Below are 13960 nucleotides of genomic sequence, written 5' to 3'. Positions count from 1 at the left end.
ACAGAACATAAAGCTGTACCTTCAGGGATACTCTGCTATTCAATAATCCTTTACCTTAAACCTACATACCCATGTTACTAGATACCATAAAAAAAACATTGATCTGATCCTAAAATGAATTTCAAGCCTTTTGGGATAGTGTATTCCAGTGATATTTAAGTGAGAAATAATTTCTTCTCATCTCCTTATCTGAATTCAACATTCCTTAACTATCTCCTTTTCTCACAGCATGCAGTTGTCCATGCCAGCTGAGCTTATAGCTTAGTCTCATCTACCAGTACTCAGACCATACCATACCCCATTTGTCTCTGATCCACGTACATATCTGAACTTCTCTGAAATGCTACAATTGAACCCACATCTACCATCTCCACTGGCACCTTGCTCCATAATTGCACCATCCTCTGAATGAAGTTCCCCTAGATTTTCCTGAAATATGCCATCTTTCACCCTAAATCTAGATCTATAGTTTTATTCTTATATAACCTGCTGGGAAAAACCCTGCATGCATTCATCCTATCTACAGTATATGCCACACAATTTTGTATATGATCTATTAAGATCTCCCCTCATTTCTTGCACTCCAGGGAATGAAGACCTAACCTATTCAAGCTATCGCTGCAGTTTGGGTCCTCAAGTCCAGTCACATTCCACGCAAATTTTAACTGCACTCTTTCAAGCATATTGATATCATTCCTGTAGGTACAAAAGTGACCAGAACAGCATGCAATACTCCAAATTCAGCTTCAAGCTATTATACAACTTCAATAGAACATCACAGTGCACTAATTTATGAAGGCCAGTTTGCCTAAAGTACTCTGTGATCTTATCTACTCACACAGACTGCTGGTGGAACTCAGCTGGCTAGGCAGAATCTATGGAAAAGAGTACTGTCAACATTTTGGACTGAGAAACTTCAGCAGGACTGGTGAAAAAAAGCTGAGGAGTCAGAGTTATAAGGTGGGGGGATGCGTAAGAAGAAACACAAAGTGATAGGTGAAACTAGGAGGTGGGGAGGGGTGAAGTAAAGAGCTAGGAAGTTGATTGGTGTTAGAAATAGCGGGCTGGAGAAGGGGGAATCTAATAGGAGAGGACAGAAGGCCATATAAGAAAGAAAAATTGGAGGAGTACCAGATGGAGCTGATGGAGATGGAGATGGAGAGGGGAAAATGGGAATGGGGAATAGAGAAGTTTGGGGAGGGGGCTGTTACAGGATTTCAATGTTCATATCATCAGGTTGGAGGCTATCCAGATGAAATATAAGGTGTTACTCCTCCAACCCATGTGGCCATGATAGGGATAGGATAGGGTTCCTTGTCCTCACCTACCACACATTCAGGATTCACGTCCAGCACATAATTCTTCAGAACTTCCACCATCTCTAACGGGATCCCACCACTAAGCACATCTTTCCCTCCCCCCACTTTCTGCAGGGATCCCTTGTCCATTTGTCCTTCCCCATTGATCTTCTTCCTGGCTCTTATCCTTGTAAGCAGAACAACTGCTACACCTGCTCCCTCACTACCATTCAGGGCCCCAAACAGTCCTTCCAGGTGAGGCAACACTTCATCTGTGAGTTTGTTAGGGTCATTTACTGTATTCGGTGCTCCCAGTATCGCTTCCTGTTTATCGGTGAAACCTAACGTTGATTGGGAGACCACTTCACCGAGCACTCACATGAAAGTCCACCTGAAAAAATGGACTCTCCCAGTGGCCACACATTTTAATTCCATTTCCCATTCCTATTCTGACATGTGTGTGTTGGTTGGATTTCCAGCATCTGCAGATTTTCTCTTGTTTGTCTACTACAACTCCATAAGTCATGATCCTATCTACCTGCAATGCCATTTTCATAGAATTATGGATCTGTATTCCTTGGTCTTTTTGTTCTACCACACACTTCAGTGCCTGATGATTCACTGTATAGGTCTTATAGAACCTATCAATCTTTGCTAAAATGCATCCAACAATTTTACTTCTACAACTCTGTGGCAATGAATTAAACAATCAGATCACTTTTAGGCTGAAGAATTTCCTTCTCACCTCAGTTTTAAAGAGACATAACTGTGAATAGCACCCAGATGTTCTGAAGTTGTCAAGGGAAATGCAGGATATTTTGTTCTTAACTTTGCAGCCTCAGTTGCACAGCATGGAGCACAGACCCTCAGTCTCCTCAACAGGTTCTGAGATGACAAATATTAAAAATAGTACCTTGATCATGATAATAAGGAGGAATCTTAACAATACCTACTGGATACTGAAAAGCCTGGATAGAGTGGAGGTGGAGAGGATGTTTCAATTAGTATGCAATTATAATATATGAAGGCATAGCCTTAGAATAATTATTTATCAAAATAATGGGAAATACCTTTAAAATTGAGATGAGGAATTTTTTTTCAGTCAGAGGATCATGAATCCATGGAATTCATCATCAGCAAGGGCTGTGGAGGCAAAGTAACTGGATGCATACAGGGCAGAGAATGATAGATCTTGATTGAAAATTGGTTAAGGGTACAAAATGGATTTGAAAGAACAATCAGCTACATTTGAATGACAGAACAGACTTGATGGGCTGAATAGCCTAGTTCTGTTCTTATATCTTATGTTGTTATTGTCTTATAATTTATGGCATCATTATTGAGTTATTGCATCTCATAGTTACAGTTAAACTGCAGATAAACAGGCCCTTCAGCCCTACAGAACCATGCCAACCAAGATGTGTATCTGAGAAACGGAAATTGCTCTTACTCTGCCTTTCAATTACATCATTACCATTTAATTTACTAATTCCATTTCCTTCAATTCCCTTAACATTTAAAATTCTATCAAATTCTTTCTTCATTAGACTCATTGGCTGAGCACCCAAAACTCTCATACCTTCAGAATTCCAAAGATTTACTATCCTCAGGGTGAAGAAATTTCTTCTGAGCTTAGTTCTAAAAGGAAGACCCCTTTGTTTCAACACACAATCGTGAGAGACAGCATCTAACTTGACAAAACACACAAGAATGATTTAGGTGTGAATCAGATTGCTTCTTATTCTGCTCCAGTAGATCATGATCTACCTGGTTTTGATCATTAGTGGTCACTATTGGCTTGTTCCCATGTTCTGCTCAAGTATTGCACAAAAATGGTTTCCTCTGCAACCACTTCACTAGCCGACATTTTTCACTAGTTAAATAAATTCTGCAGTCAAATGCAACTCTGCTCCTCAGTAAAAGAAGCATTTCACTTGTTATGAGTGATGAACAGACCTGTTGGTCAATGGGGTGCAGAGTTAACCATCCCCAACCCCCCTCCTGAGAACTACAAACTATTGCTGTTGCTATGCTGCTCGTGAGAGAAAGAGATAAAGCCCAGGCAAGAACATTTGCTACAGATAAGAGGGGGAGAGAGACTGTTGATTTACTGTATTATGACTCTTCCTGGATTATTTACCTTCCACTACAAGGACTTTACTTTGCTCATTATCATTCCTCAGGAGACAGCAGGAGTGGCCTGATTTGATAGACACAGTCATTCAGAGTTGATGGATAGCTGAGATCCCGTGAGTAGGGATAAAAGACAGGTTTGGAGAGACACCCTTCAGACACACCAGTAGACACTGACTGAGTGTTGGGAACCCACAGAAAGGTGGGGGCTTCGGAGACTGAACCAGGAGATTGGTCAGTAAAGCTCACGGTGTTACAGCAGGGCTGGTGGGGACTTGTGTGTGTGTCCGCTCATGCTAGAGTGATGAGTCCACCACAGAAGAATGGTCTAGCTGAAGAACAGAGGGGTCTTAACTGAATGACCACAATGATACGACGGATTAAGAAAGCAATGGAAGGTTTGGCAGCTATTGCTCTCTCTCTCTCTCTCTCTAATGATTTCAATACAACAACCATAACTACTTCAGCATTTATGAACTGAACTCTATACTTTCCTATGACAACTCATTTACCCCTAGACATCGACAGAGCTTGTTTATTATTGATTATTATTATTCCTACACTTTTAGGTTTATTACTGCTAACTTGTTTTATATATATTTGCATTTTTGATATTGTATTGTGTAGTTTACTAATAAACACCTTTAGTTTGGTACCACCAGACTCCAACGGATTCTTCTTTCTCTGCTGGTCAGACACCCAGTTATGGGGTACGTAACACACTGCTTTGTGTGATTTTAACACATCTTTCAGTATGGATTATGACAAACATACAAAATAATTGTTTAATTATAGTGGGGAGCAACATATTCTGAGCACCAAATAAATGATGTTTCTCAGCAATTATTAGTTTAATAAATTACTACAGCACTATGTCTTGTTAGCATACCAAAATGTGGAAGTTTTCTGCTGCTGCTTAACTACATGCTTCAAATAGTCTGTTGCAATCTTTCGGTCATTAATTGTAAGAATGTAGAGGACTTGTTGAAGTTATGCCAGCCTTTTGTAGGAACAGTTCTTTGCCTCTTTCCCTGCAGTAATGCTGCTTCTTTGTGTATTTATTGAGTGGTGTAGCATCAACAAGCATACAGTCAATGTCAGCAAGACCATGGAAAAGAAGGAGAAATTGGAAAAATACACATTAGTTCTCATTGTGGTGACAACTATGGAAAGGGTGGGCAGTTTCAAGTTCCTAGTTGTCAACATCGCAGAAGAACAATCTTGGGCCCAGAATCTGAATGCAACTACAGAGAAGGCATACCAGTGGCTACACACGCTAGGAGTTTGATTAGGTTTGCTATGTTGGCAAGACGTATGGTGGAGAACATTCCTATTGGTAGTGTCATCACCTGACTTGGAGGCTCCAATGCGTGGAATCGTAATGCTGCCACAAAACAAAATTTCATGATTCTGATACCAAAGTACTTTACCAAAACCTTGACCTGCCTCCACCTGATGTTGCTAATGGAAGAGCCCCTTCTTGTCTCATTTGACTTACTTCATCAATCACCATAAATCTATACCTTTTGATCGTTGACCCATCTATCAATAAGAACATTTTCTCCTGAACCTCTCCCTCTAATCCTGTCAGGACATCCAACACAAATTTCCTTCCTGTTTTGAGAGCAACTTGCACATCCTAAATTCCTAAATGGACATTGAACTCCTAGGCACTAATTCACTTTTTTAATATATATTATTTCTGTTTTGCACTCAATTTTTAATGTATTCAATATATGTATACTGTAATTTGATTTACTTATTTATTACTTTTATTTTGTTTTTGTTTCTTCTATATTATGTATTGCTTTGAACTGCTGCTGCTAATTTAACAAATTTCATGACACATACCTGATAATAATGATGTTGTTGGGATAACAGAGACATGGCTGCAGGGAGATCAGACCTGGGAAATGAATGTACAAGGGTATACGTGCTATCGTAGGGACAGAAATGTGGGCAGAGGGGGTGGGGTGGCCCTGTTGGTGAGGAATGAGATTCAGTCCTTTGCAAGGGGGGACAGAGGATCAGGAGAAGTAGAGTCTGTGTGGATAGAACTGAGGAACAGTAAGGGCAAAAAGACCCTAATGGGTGTTGTCTACAGGCCATCAAACAGTAGCATGGATATTGGGTGCAAGTTGAATAGGGAGTTAACATTGGCATGTGGCTAAGGTAATGTTGCAGTAGTTATGGGGGATTTCAACATGCAGGTGAACTGGGAGAATCAGGTTGGTGCTGGACCCCAGGATAGGGAGTTTGTAGAGTCCCTAATGCATTCTTGGAAGAACTTGTATGAGAGCCGACCAGGGACAAGGCTATTCTGGATTTAGTCTTGTGTAATGAACAGGATTTGATAAGCGATCTTGAAGTAAATGAGCCATTAGGAGGTAGTGACCATAATATGATAAGTTTTTATCTGCAATTTGAGAAGGATAAGGGCAGTGTTGAGGTTGAATAGGGGAAACTATGGAGCCATGAGGGAGGAGCTAGCCAAAGTTAATTGGACAGATATCCTAGCAGAAAAGACAGTGGAACAGCAACGGCAGGTATTCTTGGGAATAATGCACAAGGTGCAAAATCAGTTCATCCTCCGGAGAAGGAAGGATTCACAAGGGGGAGAGGGACCACAGTGGTTGACAAAGGAAGTCAGAGATTGCATATCATTAAAAAAAAGGAAATATGACAGAGCTAAGGTGAATGGGAGGACGGATGATTGGGAAATTTTTAAGGAACAACAGAACTTGACTAAAAAGACAATACGGGGAGAAAAAAATGAGGTACAAACACAAGCTAGCCAGGAATATAAAGGAGGATAGCAAACGCTTTTTTAGGTATGTGAAGAGAAAGAAGATAGTTAAGAACAATGTTGGGTCCTTGAAGAATGAATTGGGTGAAATTGTTATGGGAAACAGAGAAATGGCGGAAGAATTAAATAAGTACTTTAGATCTGTCTTCACTAGGGAAGACAAGCAATCTCCCATATGTATGGATGGGCCAAGGACACAGGGTAACAGAGGAAATGAAACAGATTGACATTAGGAAGTGATGAGTAGACTGATGGGACTGAAGGCTGACAAATCCCCAGGTCCAGATGATCTGCATCCTAGGGTACTAAAGGAGTTGGCATTGGAAATTGCGGATACATTGGTAATAATTTTCCAATGTTCCTTAGATTCAGGATCATTTCCTGAGGATTGCAGAATGGCTAATGTTATCCCACTTTTTAAGAAAGGAGGAAGGGAGAAAACAGAGAACTATCGTCCTTGTCAGCCTAACATCAGTAGTGGGGAAGATGCTAGAGTCCATTATTAAAGATGAAATAGTGGCATATCTAGATAGCAGTGATAGGATTGGGCCGAGCCAGCATGGATTTACCAAGGGCAAATCATGCTTGACTAACCTATCGGAGTTTTTCAAGGATGTAACCAGGAAGTTAGACAAGAGAGATCCAGTGGATGTAGTGTACCTTGATTTTCAGAAGGCATTTGATAAGGTCCCACATAGGAGATTGGTGGGTAAAATCAAAGCTCATGGCATTGGGGGGAAAATATTGACATGGATAGTAAACTGATAGAAAGCAAAGGGTAGCGATGAATGGGTGTTTCTCGGAATGGAAGGTGGTGACTAGTGGGGTGCCACCGGGCTCGGTATTGGGACCACAGCTGTTTATGATTTACGTCAGCAATTTAGATGAAGGCATTGAGAATAACATTAGCAAGTTTGCTGATGATACTAAGCTGGGTGGCAGTGTGACATATGATGAGGATGTTAGGAGAATTCAGGGTGACTTGGTTAGGCTGAGTGAGTGGGCAGATACTTGGCAGATGACGTTTAATGTGAATAAGTGTGCGGTTATCCACTTTGGGAGTAAGAACAGGAAGGCAGATTATTATCTGAACGGTGTAGAATTAGGTAAGGGAGAAATACAAAGAGATCTTGGAGTCCTTGTTCATCAGTCACTGAAGGTGATTGAGCAAGTGCAGTAGGTAGTGAAGAAGGCTAATAGAATGTTGGCCTTTATTACAAAGGGAATTGAGTACAAGAGCAAGGAAATCCTTTTGCATTTGTACAGGGCCCTGGTGAGACCACACCTGGAGTATTGTGTACAATTTTGGTCTCCAGGGTTAAGGAAGGACATCCTGGCTATAGAGGAAGTGCAGCGTAGATTCACGAGGTTAATTCCTGGGATGTCCAAACTGTCTTACGCAGAGAGGTTAGAGAGACTGGGCTCGTACACGCTGGAATTAAGGAGATTGAGAAGGGATCTGATTGCAACATATAAGATTATTAAGGGATTGGACAAAATAGAGGCAGGAAATATGTTCCAGATGCTGGGAGAGTCCAGTACCAGAGGGCATGGTTTGAGAATAAGGGGTAGGTAATTTAGGACAGAGTTAAGGAAGAACTTCTTCTCCCAGAGAGTTGTGGGGGTCTGGAATGCACTGCCTCGGAAGGCAGAGGAGGCCAATTCTCTGGATGCTTTCAAGAAGGAGCTAGATAGGTATCTTATGGATAGGGGAATTAAGGGATATGGGGACAAGGCAGGAACCGGGTATTGATAGTAGATGATCAGCCATGATCTCAGAATGGTGGTGCAGGCTCAAAGGGCCGAATGGTCTACTTCTGCACCTAAGGCTTATCTATAAGCCTGATTCTGATTATTTTAAATCCTCCCCATATCTGAAGATTATTTCTCCAAGATAAAAGTATAACACGACTTTTCTGTATGTTCATCCTTCTTAATGTGGTGCTAAGATTTGAATACATTTGTGAAATGTGACGATATCAGTATTTCCTGGAGATCCTCTGTGTTCAAGTTTGTGGTTGGGCAAACATACGTGGGGTATAAATACCATACAAAACTAGCTTTATTTGCAGCAGTAGCACAGTACATTACAAGTGTTACAAGGATAATGATCAAAGAGACACTGAGAATCTCTAATTACTGACAAATACCTTTATTGTTTCAACAGAAGCACACATAATCTTACACAACCAAATACCTGTGTGCACACCTACTAAGTTTTCCTGACCTTCAATGAACTGTCAAAGAATAGAAAAGATAATACCAGTTAAAAGAGTTTCTGCTGCTGGCCACATGTTCCTTGTAGACCTGTTACAAATCTCCACATCTGTGGGACACCTCACATCCGTGATAGTTGGTCTGTAGTGAGTTATTGCATTCCAGTGCCATTGGCTATTGGTTAGGTGTCTGACTTTTAAAATCTTTTTATTGGCTCTGCTCCAGGCCAGCATCCATTTATTGCCCTCTTCCCAGAAAGTGACGATCAGTTATTTATGGCTCTTTATGATTCTCAATCAGCATCCAGTTTGAATCATACAGAGCAGATACAGATCCCAATAGTCACAAACCTGCATGTTATATGCAATCAAAGTGCATCTTGTAAATAACTTCTTATTTGGAAATGATCCCTATGTTAGGGTCCGGTCCTGAGCCCACCTTCCAACTCCGGACTCTGGGCCTTGCAGCCAGCCTTCGTGTCACACAGAGCCATTGGATCATCTTGGCTTAAGGAGGTACACCTGTTGCCTATTAGGGGGCAGGTGTTTATAAGGGGCTCAGGGACTGAGCCTAGTTGTGGGGTTGTCCTGCTCTGAACCTGGACTGCTGGCTCTGAATCCTGACTGTATCCTCTTCTGCCCTGGTTGCTGCCCTGCTCGGAATCCTGTTCTACCCTGGTTGCTGCCTTGCTCGGAATCCTGTTCTGCCCTGGTTGCTGCCTTGCTCGGAATCCTGTTCTACCCTGGTTGCTGCCCTGCTTGGAATCCTGCTCTGCCCTGGTTGCTGCCTTGCTCGGAATCCTGTTCTACCCTGGGTGCTGCCCTGCTTGGAATCCTGCTCTGCCCTGGTTGCTGCCTTGCTCGGAATCCTGTTCTACCCTGGAGTCCAGGTCCCATGACCCTGGGGGTTCTCTCCTACCGTACATTCCCCCCCCCCGAACCCCCACCCACCTGTGACATCCCTAGCCTGACATACCCTCCTTGGTTGCCAGGAGGCTCCCTTGGCAGGGGGGTACTGTTAGGGTCTGGCCCAGAGCCTGCCTTCTGGGTCTTGCTCCTGTCCACGGACTCCGGGCCTTGCAGCCAGCCCTCCTGTCACATGGAGCCATTGGATCATCTTGGCTTAAGGAGGTACACCTGTTGCCTGTTAGGGGGTAGGTGTTTATAAGGGGCTCAGGGACTGAGCCTAGTTGTGGGGTCGTGCTGCTCCGAAGCCGGTTTAACCCACTCTGTACCTGGACTGCCGGCTCTGAATCCTATCTGTATCCTGTTCTGCCCTGGTTTCTGCCCTGCTTGGAATCCTGTTCTACCCTGGTTGCTGGCCTGTTCTGTATATGCTCTATCTGGTTGGTCTTGTTCCCCTGCTTCTCTCTGGTGTGCTGGTCCCACTGTTCCATTCTTGCTCACACTGCCACACTGTTGGTTGCCTTTCCCAATTTACCGGTGTATCACGGTAGTCCTGCTGCTCAGCCTCGACCCAGTTTCCTTCTGATCCCTTGCCTCCGTTGGGCAGGTCTGGCCGGACTGCAACTGCCCGGCAGGGGTTCTGCCCCTTCCTACCTGTTGCCTCTGTCGGTGAGGTCTGGCTGAATTGCTGCTGGCTGGTGGGGGTTTCTGCCCTTTCCACCAATTGCTGCCCAAGGGTTGTGCCCCGCACTTGCCCAGGTGTCCGTGTTTTCCGCCTGGGAGGCAGCCCTGCCCAGGATCCATTCGGCCTGCCAAGAGGAATCCTCCTGCCCTGCCACAAACTGTGGGGTCCTCCTGCCCACCTTGTCTGAACTCTGGGATCCTCCTGCCTTACCCCTCACATGCCATGGCATCCCCATCCTGTCCTATCCCTAGTTCTTCAGTGCCTGCGTCCTGCATTTGTGTCCAATCCTGCCCCCGTTCCTGACACCCGAGTTCAGCAGATTACCTGAGGCAGCATTGTGTTGACTTTAAAACACTGATTAAGCCAAACGACTAACTCACACAATGGAGAACACAATTTTTTCATAAAATGGCAGCCTCCATCTCCTCCCTCATGGCAAGAACAAAGGCAATTGGTCTGTCTGCTTCCACTGTCCTTGATTCATTTGAATTCACTGATTTGTAGATTATAGGCCAACACAACTTAATATAAACTAACAAAAATAATACATAATGCACAACAAAATATGTATGAGCCCTATGGCATTAGTACAAATTATGAGAAAGAGAGAAGAATTATAGTCAGAGGTAGGATATTACCCTTAGCTATGCTACTGTTATGCCTATTAATTATAAATTCACTGAACAATGGGCAGGGGACAAAAAGATGGCACATTTAATGTGCCATGCTGTAGAGATCCTGGTTCTTGTTTTAGTTTTAACAATTTTCCTGTCCCTCTCCTCCACACCACTACTGACTTGTAAGTGCATTGCAATTTAACTTGTGATGGGCATCAAATGCACTTTGGTAAGAGGCAACTTTTCTCTATAGTAGGTGGTGTTCTTGTGGAAATGCCATCTTAAAATAGCTTTTAAATTCAATACATATTTTTACTTATGCATATTATATGTCACGAATATGATTAATGCCCATCTTTCAAGTTGCATTTTGTCATTGATTGCTTGTCTTTTTAGTTTAAATCTTTTCTATTGTAGTCAGTGTACATTATTGAAATAATTTAATCCATTTCTTTAAGGCAACACCTACTGTTTTTCTAATTGTCCCTGAGCTGTAGGTGGCAGGATAAGGGAACAGTTCTTATCCGCAATTTCCTCTTCATAGGGAAGTGGTGGGTCCACCTGAACCGTAATTGTCCTCCTGATCATTGTAGCCATAAAATAACCTTAACTAAAGAATCTCAGGAATCCAACCCATAGGTAGGATGAAGGATGACCTCCAACTGAATGTCACATATCTGGAAATTATTCTGAATTTAACAATGCCAATACAGAGTAATCAAGTCTTGAAGTAAGGCTTTGACCTGAAATATTATCAATTCCTTTCCTCCCACAGCTGATGCTCAGCCCATGAGTTCCTCCAGCACATTATTCTTCCAGCAATCTGCAGACTCTTTTGCTCACAATAGTTACATTCAGAGTATTGTGAGCGGTTTTTGGCCCCCGACCTGTGAAAAGATGTCATGAGGAAATCTGCAGATGCTGGAAATTCAAGCAACAAAATGCTGGTGGAACACAGCAGGCCAGGCAGCATCTATAGGAAGAAGAACTGTCGATGTTTCGGGCTGAGACCTTTTATCAGGACTAACTGAAAGAAAAGATAGTAAGAGATTTGAAAGTAGGAGGGGGAGGGGGGAAATGCAAAATGATAGGAGAAGACCAGAGGGGGTGGGGTGAAGTTAAGAGCTGGAAAGGTGATTGGCAAAAGGGACACAGAGCTGGAGAAGGGAAAGGATCATGGGATGGGAGGCCTAGGGAGAAAGAAAGGGGAGAGGAGCACCAGAGGGAGATGGAGAACAGGCAGAGTGATGGGCAGAGAGAACAAAGAGGGGAGGGGGGAAAAATAAATATATCAAGCATGTGGTAAGAAGGGGAGGAGGGGTATTAACGGAAGTTAGAGAAGTCAATATTCATTCCATCAGGTTAGAGGCTACCCAGATGGTATATTCAGATTCAGATTCAGTTCATTGTCATTTAGAAACCACAAATGCAATGCAGTTAAAAAATGAGACCACGTTCCTCCAGAATGATATCACAAAAGCACATGACAAAACAGACTACACCAGAAAATCAACATAACGTTTTGCAATCCCCAATCCAGGGTCCAAAGAGGCTGCTGCAAATTAATATTGCGCTACCATCTTCCCCGGAAAGGAGCTCAAATCCTACCAGACAAAACAAGACCAAAAATTAAAGCTACAAGACCTGCACAAAACCACATCATTACAACATTTAGTTACAACAGTGCAAACAATAGCATAATTGATTAAAAACAGACAATGGGCACAGTAAAAATAGTCCAAAGATGTTAAAAGACCATAAGTTCAAAAGAAACCACCACACAGTTCCCACAAATCCTCAGGGTCCTATTGATTCGTCATCCCATGCAGGTGGCAGAAGGGAATACCCCACTATGAACTTCCACGGCGCTGCCTGACTCAGCCTCACCAATGCAGCACACAATGAAAGCTCCATCAAACCCAGCCTCGCAGACACACAGCACGCAGTGAAAGCGCTCCAACTGCAGCAGACTCCGTGTCCATCGAACCTCCAGCCTCCGACCATCCCCTCCGGCACAGCTTCTCCAAACACCATCCTCTGCCAAGCATATTAAGACCCCATCAAGAGCCATCGGCAATGCAATGCGACCCCAGCAGAGACCCAGACCTCACAGCAGCAGCAGCAACAAAGAAGGTCTTCCTGGAGATTTCCAGATGTTCCTCCACGCTCCCACATCCATTTTTCATCCAATTATGATTGCACATGGTACCTGTCTTCACAAATAATAGATAGCTCCGGAGTGGCCGCTGCAAACTGCGTCATGCCGCCATCTTGGAATATCAGGTTTGTTCCTCCAACCTGAGTGTGGCTTCATCTTGACAGTAGAGGAGGCCATGGATAGACATATCAGAATGGGAATGGGATGTGGAATGAAAATGTGTTGCCACTGGGAGATCAAGTCAAGTTGCTTTTTATTGTTGTTTCGACCATAACTGCTGGTACAGTACACAGTAAAAATGAGACAATGTTTTTCAGGACCATGGTGCTACATGAACAATACAAAAACTACACTGAACTATGTAAACCAACACAAAAGCTACACTAGACTACAGACCTGCCTAGGGCTGCATAAAGTACACAGAACAGTGCAGGCATTACAATCAATAATAAACAAGACATTAGGCTCAGCAGAGGTCAGTAGGTTGGTAGTCCGATAGCTTGGGGGAATATCTGTTACATAAGTAATCAGCTTATGGTGGTGCCTGGGATTCTGTCCGTTTCTGTACTTCTGCCAAGTATTTCGTTGCCACAGATGTAGTCAATTTAATGTCCATTTGAGAGCAGAATGGATGGGAGGGCCGGCCAGCTAGGGCTTACTTTTCTCCTGGCACAGACTCATGCCCACTCACCTCACTTCCGCTTCCTCGCACGCCATTTACATTCTCTACGCCAACTCCAGCCGCTGGCATGAGGCGACTCGAAGGATTGCAGGCCTGATTCCCTCAACAAGCAGACACTGGAGAGCAGAATGGATGGGAGGGCCGGCCGGCTAGGGCTTACTTTTCTCCTGGCATGAACTCCTGCCCGCTCGCCTCGCTTCTGCTTCCTCGCACACCGCCGACGACGTCCCCAACTCCGGCCACTGACATTAAGCGACTCCGAGGACTGCAGGCCCAATTCCTTCAGCAAGCCGAGGTCGCACAATGTAATCAACAGATTTTCATGAAAGTTTGTTTCTGAGCAATCTCTGTATTGTAGCAGTATCTGGTGATGGTAGATAGTCACTCTGTTATCCATTGCCCTAAACTCTAATTTTGCCTTAAAATTAAATTTTAATTTAAGATTAAATTTAAAAAACT

This window comes from Hypanus sabinus, chromosome 22, assembly GCF_030144855.1.
Source record: "Hypanus sabinus isolate sHypSab1 chromosome 22, sHypSab1.hap1, whole genome shotgun sequence".
In the NCBI taxonomy this organism is placed as follows: domain Eukaryota; kingdom Metazoa; phylum Chordata; class Chondrichthyes; order Myliobatiformes; family Dasyatidae; genus Hypanus; species Hypanus sabinus.
Note: the sequence above shows the minus strand (reverse complement) of the source record.